The sequence below is a fragment of the Miniopterus schreibersii genome (genome assembly GCF_964146895.1).
Source record: "Miniopterus schreibersii genome assembly, chromosome: 2".
Classification (NCBI taxonomy): Eukaryota; Metazoa; Chordata; class Mammalia; order Chiroptera; family Miniopteridae; genus Miniopterus; species Miniopterus schreibersii.
Genome location: NC_138102.1, coordinates 132,540,735 through 132,555,808, shown reverse-complemented (window position 1 = coordinate 132,555,808; position 15,074 = coordinate 132,540,735). Strand labels below are relative to the sequence as shown.

Genomic DNA, 15,074 nt, shown 5'->3' with positions numbered 1-15,074 from the left:
ACTATGTAACAAGATATAAAAATGGAAGCTCAGCTGAGGGGCCAAAGCATCATATTCTAATGTCCGAGACCAAATCAACATGCAAATTTTCAAAGGATTCCACTAAACGCTGGCAAATGCCTCACTCTCCTCTGGTGACGTATAGACTGGATATTGGTAGAGTGATTTATGAAGAGGATTTCTGGAGAGAAGCGTGCGTGTGCTGTGAGCTCCCCTCCAAGGAGAAGATCGGAGGTGCCTGGTCCTCACCTCAACTCTAAAGAGTAGGGCATCCATGGGACCCCCCCAAAAGTTTGTTATATGTTCCCTGCAGTTGAGGGACACCGTGGAGTGGGTTGACTTCCCCTGTGAGATCTTTAGGGTGAGGCATAGCCAGGCTGGGTAGGTGCGGATGGGGGAGGTGACAGAGAGGAGGCTGCACAGGCCAGCTGCACTCCCAGAGTCTGGCAGGACCAGGGATGCAGGATGTGAGCCAAGCTCTATGCTGGAGAAGAGAAGGCTGAGCTAGTGCCATCTTTTGTCTTGGTCCCAGGATTGCCTGGAGGCAAGAGCAGAAGCTTGACAAACTGGAGCTGGATTCCTGAGCGCTGAGGAAGCAGTAAGCAAACGGCCAGAAGACAGCTCCCAGCTGGGGTTGAGAAGGGGACTGTTAATTCAAATTAAATTTTGAGTTTATATTATTTATAGTGTGGAACTTGAAATTATAAATGACTGAATCAAGGCTGTGTTTATAACTTTAAATGGTCGTGGGATTTTTATTGCCTAATTGTAGCCAATGTAAGTGCCACGACAGAGGAGAGCTGGATAGAGAGTGGCAAGGGGCAGGGCCCCAAGTCGGGGATCGTGGAAAGCCTCTTTGAACGACGACTGAGTGAGGTGAGAAGACAAACCACACTGGCATCTAAGCAGTTTCTAAGAGTTTCCTAAGCAGACAGAGCGAGTACAGAGGCCCTGCGCGGGGAGCATGCTTGAAATGTTTGCAAAACAGCAAGAAACCCAGCATTGACCGGAGCAGGGTGAGAAGGGAAAGAACGGGGGACGCGAGCAGGAAAGTGAGCCAAGGGCCAGGTCAAGCAGGGGCTTGAAGTCCATGGTGAGGCGTTTGGGGTGTCCCCTAAGGGGCAGGGAAGATTTGTAGATGGGGCGGGGAGTTGACCTACATGAGTTGAATGTGTAAATGGTAAGAGGACCTGATCCTGCCCAGTCACCATATTCTATTCCTCACAAGATCAAATCATTTGAGAGTGGGAGCATGGCCCAAAACGAGCCAAATTAGGATCAATCTTGGGACTGGTGTTTTACTTAAGGAAAATAGTTTCTCTCTTTTCCCTGAGGTGGCTAAGCCAATAGATGTAAGCCTGGCACCGTGGGGCCATCATCAGAGAGCCTACTTGAGGACAGTGCCAACAGAGAGGAAAGCAGGCATCAGGCGAGAAAGAAAAAGGGGCAGGAAGCAAATTTTTATAACATTATGTGAGCCCTTGAATGCAGAGGAACCTAAAACTAAATACTTTCCAGGTTCATAAGCCAATACCTCTCCTTTTTTTAACTCAAGGTAGTTTCAGTTGGGCTTCTGTCCCTAGCAAGAGTTTAGAACACTGCAGACACCAAATTATTAACAGTAATTATCCTCGGGTGGTGAGATTATGGGTGATTGCTTATTTAACCTGTCCACTTATATGTGTTTTTTTTTTTAGTATTGATGACAAATTTACTCATTTTGCAATAAGAGAAAAATTAAAATATTACTTTAATGTATGGAGGGGAGAGAGAGAATGTCATTGAGGTTGGAGAACCAGCAAATGCCCATCAATCTAAGAAAGGGCTTTAGACCCTCCCTGACACTCTCCAATCCCTACTCCACTTTGAGCATTTGTGCATCCCTGTGTTACTTTCATAATTTTTAAAATCCAGGGATAGAGGAATGGCATCAATGATTTGCGAAAGTCTCTGCCAAGTCTGTGATTTTCAGAATTTCTATTCCTGCCCAGGTCATAAATGACTCCGATTCAAGCTAATGTTGGTGCTGTACTTTTCTTTGTAAGAGAAAAGCATGGAACATGAGAAGTTCCTGTTTTCATTCCAGCAGACACTTTCCTCCCCCTTCGGTTACTTAGTGCCCCGTGGACCGCATACCGCCTCAGATCACGTGCAGTATCTGTGGATAATACAAATTCTTAGGCTCCACCCAAAAAACCCAAACCAATAGGTCTGAAACGGGGCCCAGGAACCTGCCTTTTATAAATTCTCTAGGGGATTTTCCTGCACAATAGAGTTCGAAATCATTTTCATAAATAACATAAAAATTCTATAGTAGCAAACTTTCGATATAAAAATACACCAAAAAGCTTTTTCCTCAGAGTTCATGTTCATACACCAAAAGCAATCTCAAAGATCAAGAGGCCCATGAAGTCGGATTTGTTCCAATAGCTTTCCTTTAAAATCTCTAATCAACCCCAAATTGAGCCAAATGGTTAATACTACCGCTCTTTCTTTTCCAGAACCTCACCAAAGGAGCAGCTAAACGAGTTCCTCGGGAGCAGTCAATGAAAAGCTTCGTCCGCTCTGTGTCACACGTGGACGACATCCGTGCAGTGAGTGGACTCTAAGCAAAGGGGGACAAGACCCCCGTCAGCACCAGGCCTGAGGAGCCCGGCTCGCTGTTTTCGGGGAACCGCAGGGTGAAGCTGAAGGCCTCCCTCCCAGCCGCCGGCTGCAGACACGCATTGCAGTGGCCGATGAATGCAAACCTCGTACCTTTCCGGGGAAGCGTATGGCCACAGAAGTTGCTGCTGACGCTCTGGGTGAAGAATGGAAGGGATACGGGGTTCGAATCAGCGGTGGGAACGACAAACAAGGTTTCCCCGTGAAGCAGGGTGTCTTGACCTGGGCCGTGGCCGCCTGCTGCTGAGTGAGGGGCATTCTTGCTATGGACCAAGAGGACCGGAGAAAGGTAAGTGCACATCTGTCGGGGGTTGCATTGTGGCTGCTGATCTCAGTGCTCTCAACTTGGTCATTGTCGCACACAAAAAAGAGGGAAAGCTCTGCCTGGTCTCACTGATACGCCTGGGCCTCACTGCCTGGGGCCCAAAAGAGCTGGCAGAATCCACAAACTTTTCAACCTCTAAAGAGGATGGTGTCCGCCAGTATGTTGTGAGAAAGGCCCTAAACAAAGAAGGTGAGAAAGCTAGGACCAAAGCACGGGAGAGTCGGTGTCTTGTTACTCGAGGGGACCTGCAAAACAAATGTCCGTGTTGCTCTGAAGAAACAACGTTACTAGGAAAAATAAGGGAGAGGCCGCAGAATATACTAAACTTTTGGCTAAGAGAGTGAAGGAGTCCAAAGAAAAATGGCAGAAACAGATTGCCCAGAGTCATGGGCTGGCCAATATGAGAGCTTCAACCTCCAAGTCTGAGTCCAGTGAAAAATGAGAGTTTCTAAGAGTAATAAATAAGTAAGAACAGATATAATTAAAAAAACAAAATACAAAAACCACCCAGGCTTTGCTGCTTCTCAAATGGATTTGCTTCAAAGAAGTATTCTAATAAAGACATCAGGGAGGAATAGGTGACTGGTTGAATCAGTAAAAGCCTCCTTTATGTTATGTGGAAGCTAAAGAGTTGAACTCCCAGAAGCAGAGTAGAATAGTGATTGCCAGGGGCTGGGGGTGGAGGAAATGGGAAGACGTTGGTCAAAGGGCACAAATTTTCAGTTTTAAGATGAATAAGTTCTGGGGATCTAATGTAATGTACAGTGTGGTGACTATAGTTTAATATATTGCACACTTGAAATTTGCTAAATGAATAGATATTAAGTGTTATCACCACAAAAAAGGGGGCAGGGGGAACTGTGTGAGGTGATATATGTGTTAATTAGCTTGACTTTGGCAATCATTTCACAATGAATCCATATATCAAATCATCACATTGTACATCTTAAATGCATATGATTTTTATTTATCAATTATAGGGGGGAAAAGGTCTCCTTTATCATTTACAGGCCATTATATTTATTTTGACCCTTACTCATACCAGAATAACTTTGGAGGAATCCCACGGCATTTGGCAGAAATGCTTCTGGAGTGATAAAAAGAAACGTAGCTTCTGCAGCGTCATTCTTTAAGATGTGCCATGAAAGACTGTGAGGGGGCTGGCTGTCTATTCTCATCACAAAGTTGAAAAGATTTAAGCATTGTGATCTAAGGATAAGAGAAGGCAATATAAATCCTGAACTATATCATAGAGTTTGTGAATGAACCCCTTTTAAAAGTACTATACAATTTGGTCAAGTTTTAAGGAAAGAAGGAAAGCTAGGGCTTAATAATGCACCTCCTTTAAAGAAACTGGTCCCCAAAATTTCCATTTCATCGCCATGACAACTAGTACTCCATCATTGCCATAGTAACCAGCTGAATAGCATTCATCTAAAGAGAAGCTCCCCGATGGTGGGGGGGGGACCAACAGAAGCCATTAGGAGCCAAACAACAATACCGGAAAGGCTGTTCTGCAATCACACCGACCTATTTCTAGTCTTCTAATGTGTTTTAGCTCTCCAATGTGATTCCCTAAAACCAAATGTGGTTATTTTGGAACAAGGCAATTTCAAGAAATGTATAATAATTGTACTCCCATGTGTCACTGCTAAATCTGAGACCATTTGTTTTCTAATTTTCCAGAAGTATGGTAATATCTGACAGCCACACCCTTCACTATGCCTTGCAGTTTAATTATGACATCCCTGTGTTACAGCAACAAGGCACGCTAGCCACATCTAAAACCAGATGTTGGCTGCTGGTGACAAGTTGTATTTATTTATTTATTTATTTATTTATTTATTTATTTATTTATTTTTAATTTTTTCACCAATCCAGAGCCCACACATCCCACCACCTCCCATATTGGGCTTTCATACTCATAGCCAATATCTCCCTGCACTAGTCAAGCCAAGGCCAGACTCCAGAAGCTAGAGACAGCTCCTACACTTCAGCACCCCCTGGACTGATTTGAAGCAGCCGATCCCAAGCCTGCTTTCCCACCCTGCTTTGTCCATTCCTTCTCATGGAAGCCAAAATAGAAACTCATGCCCACATTTCCCCTCACTTCCTCTGCCTCCTGACCAACCCTGGTGCTTCCCCATGTGGCCTTGCATGGCACGCTATGCCTCCTCTTTCTTTCTTTCCTTTGTTATTTTGGAACATAGTTATGACCGAAAACCTCCAACACAGTGGGAAAAGCCAATACAACACAGTGGGTAAGAGCCTGGCTGTTACATTCAGGCTGCACAGGTTTGAATCCCAGCTCTGCCATGGAGAGATGCTCTGTTCCTCAGTTTACTTTTCTGTGGCATGGGGTTTATGACTGTATAACCTCAGAGGATTGTTATGAGAACTGAATGACAATATTGGGGGGGGGGGCTTGTTTTTTGCTTCCCTCCATTGTGCACTATTTGTTTCTTTTTCTCTTGCCCCTAAATTCTCTTTTCTCCATTCTCCCACCCCACTTCCCTTTAGCAGCCGTCATCCTGTTCATTACATCTAGGGGACTGTTTCCATTTTGTTTTCTTTATTCATTTATTTTGTTTTTTAAGATTCCACATGTAAGTGAAATCACATGGTATTTATCTTTCTGTTTGATTTCTTTCACTTAGCACAATACCCTCTACTTCCCTCCGTGTTATTACAAATGGCAAGATTTTGTTCTTTTATTGCTGAATAATATTCATATATATATATGTGTGTGTGTGCATATATATTCTTATCCACATCTTCTTTATATCATATCTTCTTTATGCATTCATCTATTGATGGACATCTGGGTTGCTTCTTAACAATACTGTAATGAACATAGGGGTGTATATATCTTTTTGAATTAGTGTTTTGTTTTCTTCAGATAAATACCCAGAAGTGGAATTGCTGTATCTTTTTTTTTTTTTTTTTTAATATATCTTTATTGATTTCAGAGAGGAAAGGAGAGGGAGAGAGAGAGATAGAAACATCAATGATGAGAGAGTCATTGATCGAACCCGCAACCCGGGCATGTGCCCTGACCGGGAATTGAACCCTGATCGCCTGGATCCTAGGTAGATGCTTAACCACTGAGCCACGCCCAGCCGGGCAGAATTGCTGGATCTTATGGCAGCTCTATTTTTAATTTTTTGATGACACGTCATACGGTCTTCCACAGCGGCTGCACCAATCTGCATTCCCACCAACAGTGCTCAAGGGCTCCATTTTCTCCACATCATCGCCAACATTTGTTATTTGTTGATTTATTGATGATAGCCATTCTGACAGGTGTGAGGGGATATCTCATTGTGGTTTTAATTTGCATTTCCCCAAATATTAGCAGTGTTGAGCACCTTTTCATATGTCTCTTGGCCATCTGTATGTCCTCTTTAGAGAAATCTCTATTCAAGTCCTTTGTCCATTTTTAAATTGAATAGATTTTTTTTCTTTGGTGTTAAGTTGTATGAGTTCCTTATATATTTTTAATGTTAATTCCTTATTGGATATATCATTTGCAAATATCTTCTCCCATTCAGTAGGTTGTCCTTTTGTTTTGTTGATAGTTTCCTTTGCTGGGCAAAAACCTTTTAGTTTCATGTAGTTACTTTTGTTTATTTTTCTTTTGTTGCCCTTGCCCAAGGAGATATATCCAAAAAGATATTGCTGCCCAGCCAGGCGTGGCTCAGCAGTTGAGCATCTACCTAGGATCCAGGCGATCGGGGTTTGATTCCCAGTCAGGGCACATGCTGGGGTTGTGGGCTCAATCGCCAGTCGGGGCCTGCAGGAGGCAGCCGATCAATGACTCTCTCATCATTGATGTTTCTCTCTCTCTCTCTCTCTCTCTCTCTCTCTCTCTCTCTCTCTCTCCCTCTCCTTTCCTCTCTCTGAAATCAATAAAGGTATATTTAAAAATAATAATATTGCTAAGAGCAATGTTTACTACCTATCTTTTCTTCTAGGAGTTTTATGGTTTTGAGTCTTATATGTAAGTCTTTAATCCATTTTGAGTTTATTTTTTTTATATAATGTAAGAAAGTGATCTAATTTTATTTTTTTGCTTGCATCTGTCTAGTTTTCCAAATACCACCTATTGAAGAGCCTATCTTTACCCCATTGTATATCCTAGTCTCCTTTGTCTTAAACTAATCGACCATATAAGTGAGTATTTATTTCTGGGTTCTCTGCTCTATTTCATTGTTCTATATATGTGTTTTGTGGCAGCACCATACTGTTTTTATAACTGTAGTTTTGTAGTATAGTTTGATACCAGGGAATGTGATTACCCCCCCCACACACACACACTTTGTTCTTTCCCAAGATTTCTTTCGCTATTCAGGGTCTTTCATGGTTCCATATAAATTTTAGAATTAGTTGTTCCATTTTCATTTGTTTCAAGATAGATTTTGATTTCCTGTTTGATTTCCTCTTTGGTCTATTGGTTGTTTGGTAGAATGTTGCTTGGTCTCCATGCGTTTGTGTTTTTTCCAGTTTTCTTCTTGTAATTGAGTTTTAGTTTCACGCCATTGTAGTTGGAAAAAAATGCTTGATGACTTCAATCTTCTTGAATTTATTGAGGTTGGTTTTGTGACCTAATATGTGATCTATCCTGGAGAATATTTCATTTGCATTTGAAAAAAAATGTGTTCGGCACTTTTGGGATGAAATCTCCTAAAAATGTCAATTAAGCCAATCTGGTCTAATGTGACATTGAAGATCATTATTTCCTTATTAATTTTCTATCTGGATGATATATCCATTGATTTGAGTGGGTATTAAAAATCCCCTATTATTATTGTATTACTGTGGATTTCTCTCTTCATGTCCATTACTGATCGCTTTATTTATTTAGGCACTCCTATATTGAGTGTGTAGACATTTATGATTGTTATATTCTCTTCTTGGATTGACCCCTTTATAATTATGTAATGCCCTTCTTTGTATATTTTTTTGTTAATGTTTTTATTTATTTATTTATTTTACTTATCTTTATTGTTGAGAGCATTACAGGTGTCCCATTCCCCCCCCCCAATTAACCCCCTCCACTTCACTCCCACACCCTCCCCAGGCCTTCACCTCCTTATTAACTGTATCCATGGGTTATGCATATATGCATATAACTTCTTTGGTTAATCTCTTCCCACCTTCCACCCTCCTTCCCTCTTTCCTCTGAAATATGATCGTCTGTTGCCTGCATCAGTGTCTATGGATCTATTTAGTTCGTCAGCTTCTTTTGTTCATTAGCTTCTTCTTAAAGAAGACTCTTCAACTTTTCCTGTAGTGCTGGTCTGGGGGTGATGAACTCCTTTAGCTTTTTCTTATCTGTGAAGCTCTTTATTTGACCTTCAATTCTAAATGATAGCTTTGCTGGGTAGAGCAATCTTGGTTGTAGTTCCATGTTTTTCATCACTTTGAATATTTCTTGCCACTCCTTCTGGCCTGCAAGGTTTCTGTTGAGAAATAAGCTGACAGTCGTATGGGTGCTCCCTTGTAGGTAACTGACTGCTTTTCTCTTGCTGCTTTTAAGATTCTCTCTTTGTCTTTAACCTTAGGCATTTTAATGATGATGTGTCTTGCTGTGGGCCTCTTTGGGTTCCTCTTGTATGGGACCCTCTGTGCTTCCTGGGCTTGTAAGTCCATTTCTTTTCCCAGGTAGGGGAAGTTTTCTGTAATTATTTTTTCAAATAGGTTTTCAGTTCCTTGGTCCTTTCTGCCTCTTCTGGCACCCCAATAATATGAATGTTGGGCCTCTTAAAGTTGTCCCAGAGGCTCCTTATATTATTTTCATACTTCTGGATTCTTTTTTCTTTTTGCTCTTCCAGTTGGGTGTTTCTTGTTTCCTCACGTTCCAAATTGCTGATTTGATTCTCAGTGTCCTCTACTCTACTGTTGATTCCCTGTAAATTATTCTTCATTTCAGTTCCTGTAGCCTTCATTTCAAATTGGTACTTTATTATGTTATCGATTTTCTCCGTTATTTCCCTAATAGTATGCTTAAACATCCTTATAAACAAAATTCTGAACTCTGTATCTGTTAGCTTGCTTGGATCTATTTCATTTAGTTTCTCTTCTAGAGATTTCTTCTGTTCTTTCCTTTGTGACATGTTTCTTTGCCTCCACATTTTGGCTGTTTCCAGGTGTTTGCTTCTATGTATTAGGTAGAGCTGCTATGTCTCCTGGAATTTGTAGAGTAGCTTTGTGTAGTAGGTGTCCTGTAGGGTCCAGTGGCTCAGCCTCCCCAGTCACCTGAGCTAGGCCTTCCAGGTGCTCCCCTCTGTGGGCTGTGTGCACTGTCCAGTTGTAGTTGAGCCTTGGTTGCTGTTGGTGTCCCTGGGAGGAACTGATCCCCAGGCTAGTCAGCTGTGAGGACCAGCTGCAACTACAGCCAGAGAGCTGCTGTGCTGGAGAAATCCCTATGGAGCAGGATTTACTTCAGTGGAGCTTTGGTTTCACCAAATGCACCCCTTGAGTGTGTCACTCGTGGATGTGGTAGGGTTGTAATCCAGTGTGGTAGAGCCTGACCACCAGGTGCACTGTCTCTGGGGCCTCCCAGGAGGCGAAAAGTCAGCCTGTGCCAGTGCCTTGCCCAGGGCCACCCAGCATGAGCTACACAGAAAACCATAGTTGGCTGCTACTTGTGCTGGGCTTGGAGGTGCCCAGGAGAGGCCAAGCTATGAGCCAATGCAGGCTGCCGCTAGTGCCAGGCCTGGGGCCTGCTGTTGCTTGTTTGAGAGATTTTAGGAAAATCCTAAGCATGAGGCTCGAGAGGCCGCTTGCACAGAAAAGCCCCTGGAAATGGCCTGGATGAGCTGCAGGTGGGGAGGGGCGGGGTCTCCGGGAATCACGGGGCGGGGCCAAAGGTGGGAGTCAGGCGCTGGAGATTCAAACATGGCGCCTGCCTGGCGGCTGTGTGCGGGGAGGACTCGCCAAAGGAGCCATGGCCTCCGCCAGCCCTTCTGCCTGGGAGGAAGCCGCCCCTCCAGCTCTCGCCCGGATCTCAGGCAGGTTAGTTCCCCCCCCGAGTGTCCCGGGTCCCTTCAGGCTGCTGCCCGGCGCTGGGCTCAGAGGGAGTGTCCGAGTGAGTCCGTGCCGGGCCCTTTAGAGGAGCTGCTGGGGCTCCCGCAGCCTCCAGGACCCTCAGGGACAGTCCCCGCTGGTTTCACAGCCCGGAGTTGTGGGGACGTCTCTTCCCGGCCCTGGAGCCCTGGGCTGGGGGCCTGCTGTGGGGCTGGGACCCCTCGCTTCTCCGGGAAACCCCCACCGCCGAGATTCCCTCCCGGGTTTAACCCGCGGCACCGGGTGTGGGCCCGCGGCCGTGTCTCCGGGATTCAGCCCCGACCCGCCCGCGTCTCCGCCCCTCCTCCCGGTCTCGATGCTCCTTCAGCTCCCTGGTTGTGGGGCTTCTGTGCAGCCAGATCTCAGGAGGCTCTGAGTGACGGTGGTTCTGTATTTTAGTTGTGATTTTGTTGTGGTTGCGGGAGGCGGCGGGTGCAGCTGTTACCTACGCCGCCATCTTGTGTCTATATTTTTTTGTTTTAAAGTATTTTCTCTGATATGAGCATTGTTACCCCAGATTTCTTTTCATTTCTTTTTACATGGAATATCTTTTTCCATATCTTTACTTTCAGATTGTATGTGTCTTTTGATTTGATGTGAGCCTCTGGTAAACAGCATATAATTGAGTCATGTTTTTTAATACATGCAGCCACCCTCTGTCTTTTTATTGGAGCACTTAGTTAATTTACATTTAAAGTAATTATTGATGGATATATACTTATTGCCCTTTTGTTAATTGTTTTTAGGTTGTTTTATAGTTCTCTCTTGTTCTTTTCATCTTCTATTTATCTTGTCCTTTGTAGTTTATTGGTTTTCTTTAGTGTTTTGACTGGGTTCCTTTCTCTTAATTCTTTGTATATCTTTGTAGATTTTTGCTTTGTGGTTACTATGAGGCTTGTGTATATTATTCTGTATCTATAGGTGTTAAAGTTTGAATATATTCTATAAGGACTACAGAAAAAACAAAACAAATGAATAAACAAAACAAAATGGAACTAAGTGTAACAGAGTTACACTTTGTGTTACTGATGTCATGTTTTAGCTCTTTGGCATTATATATCTCCTAACTACTTATTGTAGTTTAAGTTGAGTTGGATACTTTTTTCTCTTGACATTCATAGTAGCTTTTTAAATGTCTGATTCTCTGTGTTTATTAAATATTTGGCTTTAACTGTGATTTTTTTTTCTTTCTCATATTTTCTTATTTCTGGTTATGGTCTTTCCTTTTCACTTTAGGAAAATGCTTTAGCATTTCTTATAAAACTAGTTTAATGGTGAGCTCTTTGAGTTTTTGCTTGTCCTGGAAGTTCTTTATCTTTCCTTCAAATCTGAATGATAACCTTGCTCGATAAATTATTCTAGGCTGTAGGTTCCTTTCTTCTGGCATTTTAAAGATGTGCTGCCACTCCCTTCCTGCCTGTAATCTTGCTGAGAAATCAGAGGATAGCCTTATAGGGTTTCTGTTGTATGTAACCCATTTTCCTCTTGCTTTCTTCGAGACTGCCTCTTTATCTTTAACCTTTGCCATTTTAATAACAACATATCTTGGTGCGAGTCTCTGGATTCATTTTGTTTGGAACTCTCTGTGCTTCCTGGGCCTGGATGTCTGTTTCCTTTCCCAGGTTAGGAAAGTTTTCAACCACTATTTCTTTGTATAAAGTTTCTATTCCTTTCTCCTTCTGGGATCTCTATAATGTGAATGTTTGAATGTTTGATGTTATCCCAGAGGTCCCTTGGATTGTTATCGTGTGTTTTTTTAATTCTTTTTTCTTTTTGCTGTTCTTATTAGTTAATTTTCACTGGTCTTTATTCCAGGTCACTGGCCCATTCTTTTGTATTAATTAATCTGCTCTTGATTCCTTCTAATGTCTATTTCATTTCAGTTATTGTATTCAGGTCTGCTTGATTCTTTATTATACTTTCTAACTCTTTGTTGAAGTACTCCCTAAGTTCTTCTACTGTACTCTCAAGTTTGTTGAGCATCCATAAGACCATTCCTGTGAATTCTTTATGTGAGCACCTTTCTCAGTTCTTGTGCTCTGGGCTGGGAAGCCCAGCCTGGGGTTTAGGCCCCAGAGTCCTCAGTGGGAGCCTCCCACAGCTGAGATACCCCCTGGACCCTCGGCAGCTGCCTATGGGAGCCCAGCCAGCCTTCTCGCGCCTCCTCACTTCCTACCAGTCTCTATTCAGTCTCTGCTTTGGGATCTTGGTTATGGGGGTGCTCTCCAGCTCATCTTCGCTGCAGTTGATTATTCAAGATGGTTTTTCTATATTTTAGTTGTAATTCCAATTTGGTCCCAGGAGAGTGTCAATGTAGCTTCCACTCAGTCTGCCACCATCTTTTCTCTTGGTAGTTTTTAAAAGCCTATTGGAGCAGGGTAGGCATTATGGCGCCTGGGGCACTGGCCTAAGGGGCTGGAGTGGCTCTTGCCAGGGAGACCAAAAGGGTATGGTGGTTGTTCCTGCTTGCTCCCTTTGCCAAAGCTCCAGGCAGTGTGGCTGGGAATGCACGGTGATTTTGCAGATAGGCAAAGCACCTGAGTAGAGCTCTGGTGGCTCTATAGGGAGCTGAAGGGGACTTAAACAATGATGCTCACTGGATTCTCCAGCCAGGAGAGTTCTTGCAGCTCCCAAAGGGCTTCTGCAAGCTTCCCAGCCTTCTTTCTCTCCTTTGTTGTTCAGAAGCTGTTCATTCAGCCCTCAGTTGTCTCATAGGAGTAACTGCCCTCTATATAGGGGTATATTTGAGTTTTCTCAGGGGAGGGCATGAGTTCAGTATCCTCCTAGCCACTGCCATCTTGGACCTCCTGCCTCCTTTATTTAATGAGGCCACTGACAAGCTCAACTGCAAAGAACCTTTAAGGGTGGGGGGTGACACTCCTGTAAAATAACAGAGGGGGAAGGATTCAGGCATGTGGCAATGTTCCTATCTATATATGCACATAAACTACTACTTACAATGCAGAAATGCTTTCTTCAAAATGCTGTCCTTTCAAAAAAAATCGTTGAGTTTTTAAAAGAAAAACATTTCCACCTGATATTCTTGCTTGGTGCTTGCTCAAAGAAAACTGCTTATGTACTTCTGAACCATTTCTAGATCACTCTTGGAAACAGAAATACCTTGGGAAATCTATTCTTGGAGCACGCTTTTGCTAGGTGTGTACTGCTGGGAAACTTCCTTGATATTTGCCAGCTCTGGGCTCTCATAAAATATGTATTGAGAACCTACCTGTGGGCAACATTAATGTTTCTAAAGCAAGGGGCTTGAGAGTACAATCTAGTTAGAGGGTGTGAAGTTAGGGAAGACAGGAAGGGGACTTGTCCTAAAACTGGGTTTGCAAGTACAACTGGATATTACAGCTCAGTGAAAATACAATTTTCTCAAGATACCTTTATTAATTCAACAAATATTTCAGAGCACCTGCTACCTGGCAGATACTCTTCCAGATGCTTGAGATACATAGGTGAACGGACAATAAGCCCTGCCCTCGTGGAGCTTGCGTTTATGTTTCACGTAAGATGAAGACAATGGCAAATGTCTATATCCAAGGTTAGAAGTATTTTGTGTGGGATAATGGACATTATGGGAGAGCTCCAAGCCAAGCATTTCTTGGCACTCCCACCCATGCATGCTCTGTCCTAGCCACTGCACTAAATGCTGGATATACAAAGTTTAGCAAAACAGGTTTGTCCCCTGCCCTCAGGAAGTTTACAGAACAGAGAAGGAGGGAGTCACTCAAGAATGAATGGCCATCTACTTATAGCACAGATCAGGGCTCTGACCCCAAGAGCCCTCAGCTGAAGGAGACTGAGTAAGGCTGGGCAGAGAAAGATCCAGGGCTTCCAGAAGAGGTGATGATTGAGATGAGGCTGGAGGACAGAGGAATAAGGGGGGTGGGATAGGGTCGAGGATATGGAAGTGCATTTGAGACAGCTTGAGGTGTCCAGAGGCCCACAGAAAGCCAGGGAAGAAAGCATGAGATGAGGCGGGGGAAGGGGGCGGGGCTGCACATCTCTGACAACACTTAAACTGCAGTATTTACTAAAAAGTAAATCCTTAGATCAGCGATTTTTAACCTTTTTCATCTCATGACACATAAAAACTAATTACTAAGATTCTGTAGCACACCAAAAATTTATTTTTTGCCAATCTGACACACAACACAATTCACACTGAACGACTATTGTGTTGGCTATTGTCATCTTTTTATTCGACAATTTAAAGAAAAAGAAGTCAGTGCCCCTGACTAAATAATAAGATATTGCATGTTTTAAAAATTCTTGTGGCTCACTGGTTGAAAATCTCTGCCTTAGATCATTAATCATGCAGTAAGTCAGGCTGCACTCTCTATTTAATTTAATATGACTATACTTTAAACCTATACATAGAAAACAATTCTTTTGTTTCTGGTTGGGGAGTATAGTAAAGGGAATTTAGTTTGGTTTGGGATTAGAATGCAGAGGATTTTCTATCAACAAACAGTCCTCGAGCACTGTCTTTACCCCCTATACTAGGCTAAAAGGGATATTAACACCCAGCCACTTGATCCTTACAGTCTAGCCATACACAGAGAAGTATACAAATTCACCTAGAATATTCAGAAAGTGACCAAAGAGAGAGGTGCGTGTGGGGGACAACCTTCACCTGAACATTTGCATCCAGCTGAGCTGAGGGCTTCAGTTGTAAACGTCTCCAAGGCAGGAGCTACCTTACTCATCCCTGAATGCTGAACAGTATAAAGTACTTTTAGCAATTTTAGATTCTGGAGTCAGATAAAGGCAGATTCCAGTCTCTGCTTTGCCTCCTTACTAGCTGTATAACTTTGGGCAAGTTACTTAACTACTTCTTGCCTCACCTTCCCCCTCCCCCCCGAAAAACAGGACTTATTAGTTTCCTACCATATATGATGGCTGGAAGATTAAAGCATATAAAGTGCTTCTTATAGTGCCTAACACATAGTAAGCACTCAGTAAATGTTCATTACCATTGTTAGCCCACTGTCTTAGGGAAGGAGGG

At 43.1% G+C, this 15,074-nt stretch overlaps 1 pseudogene across 1 annotated transcript; it reads left to right on the top strand.

Moving 5' to 3' along the window:
* The first annotated feature begins 391 nt into the window (after nt 1-391).
* On the top strand, nt 392-3,431 carry LOC308552526 (small ribosomal subunit protein eS6-like; annotated as a pseudogene). Its single transcript has 4 exons — nt 392-467; nt 773-876; nt 2,502-2,594; nt 2,681-3,431. The product of its transcript is annotated as a small ribosomal subunit protein eS6-like (transcript).
* The last annotated feature ends 11,643 nt before the right edge of the window (nt 3,432-15,074 follow it).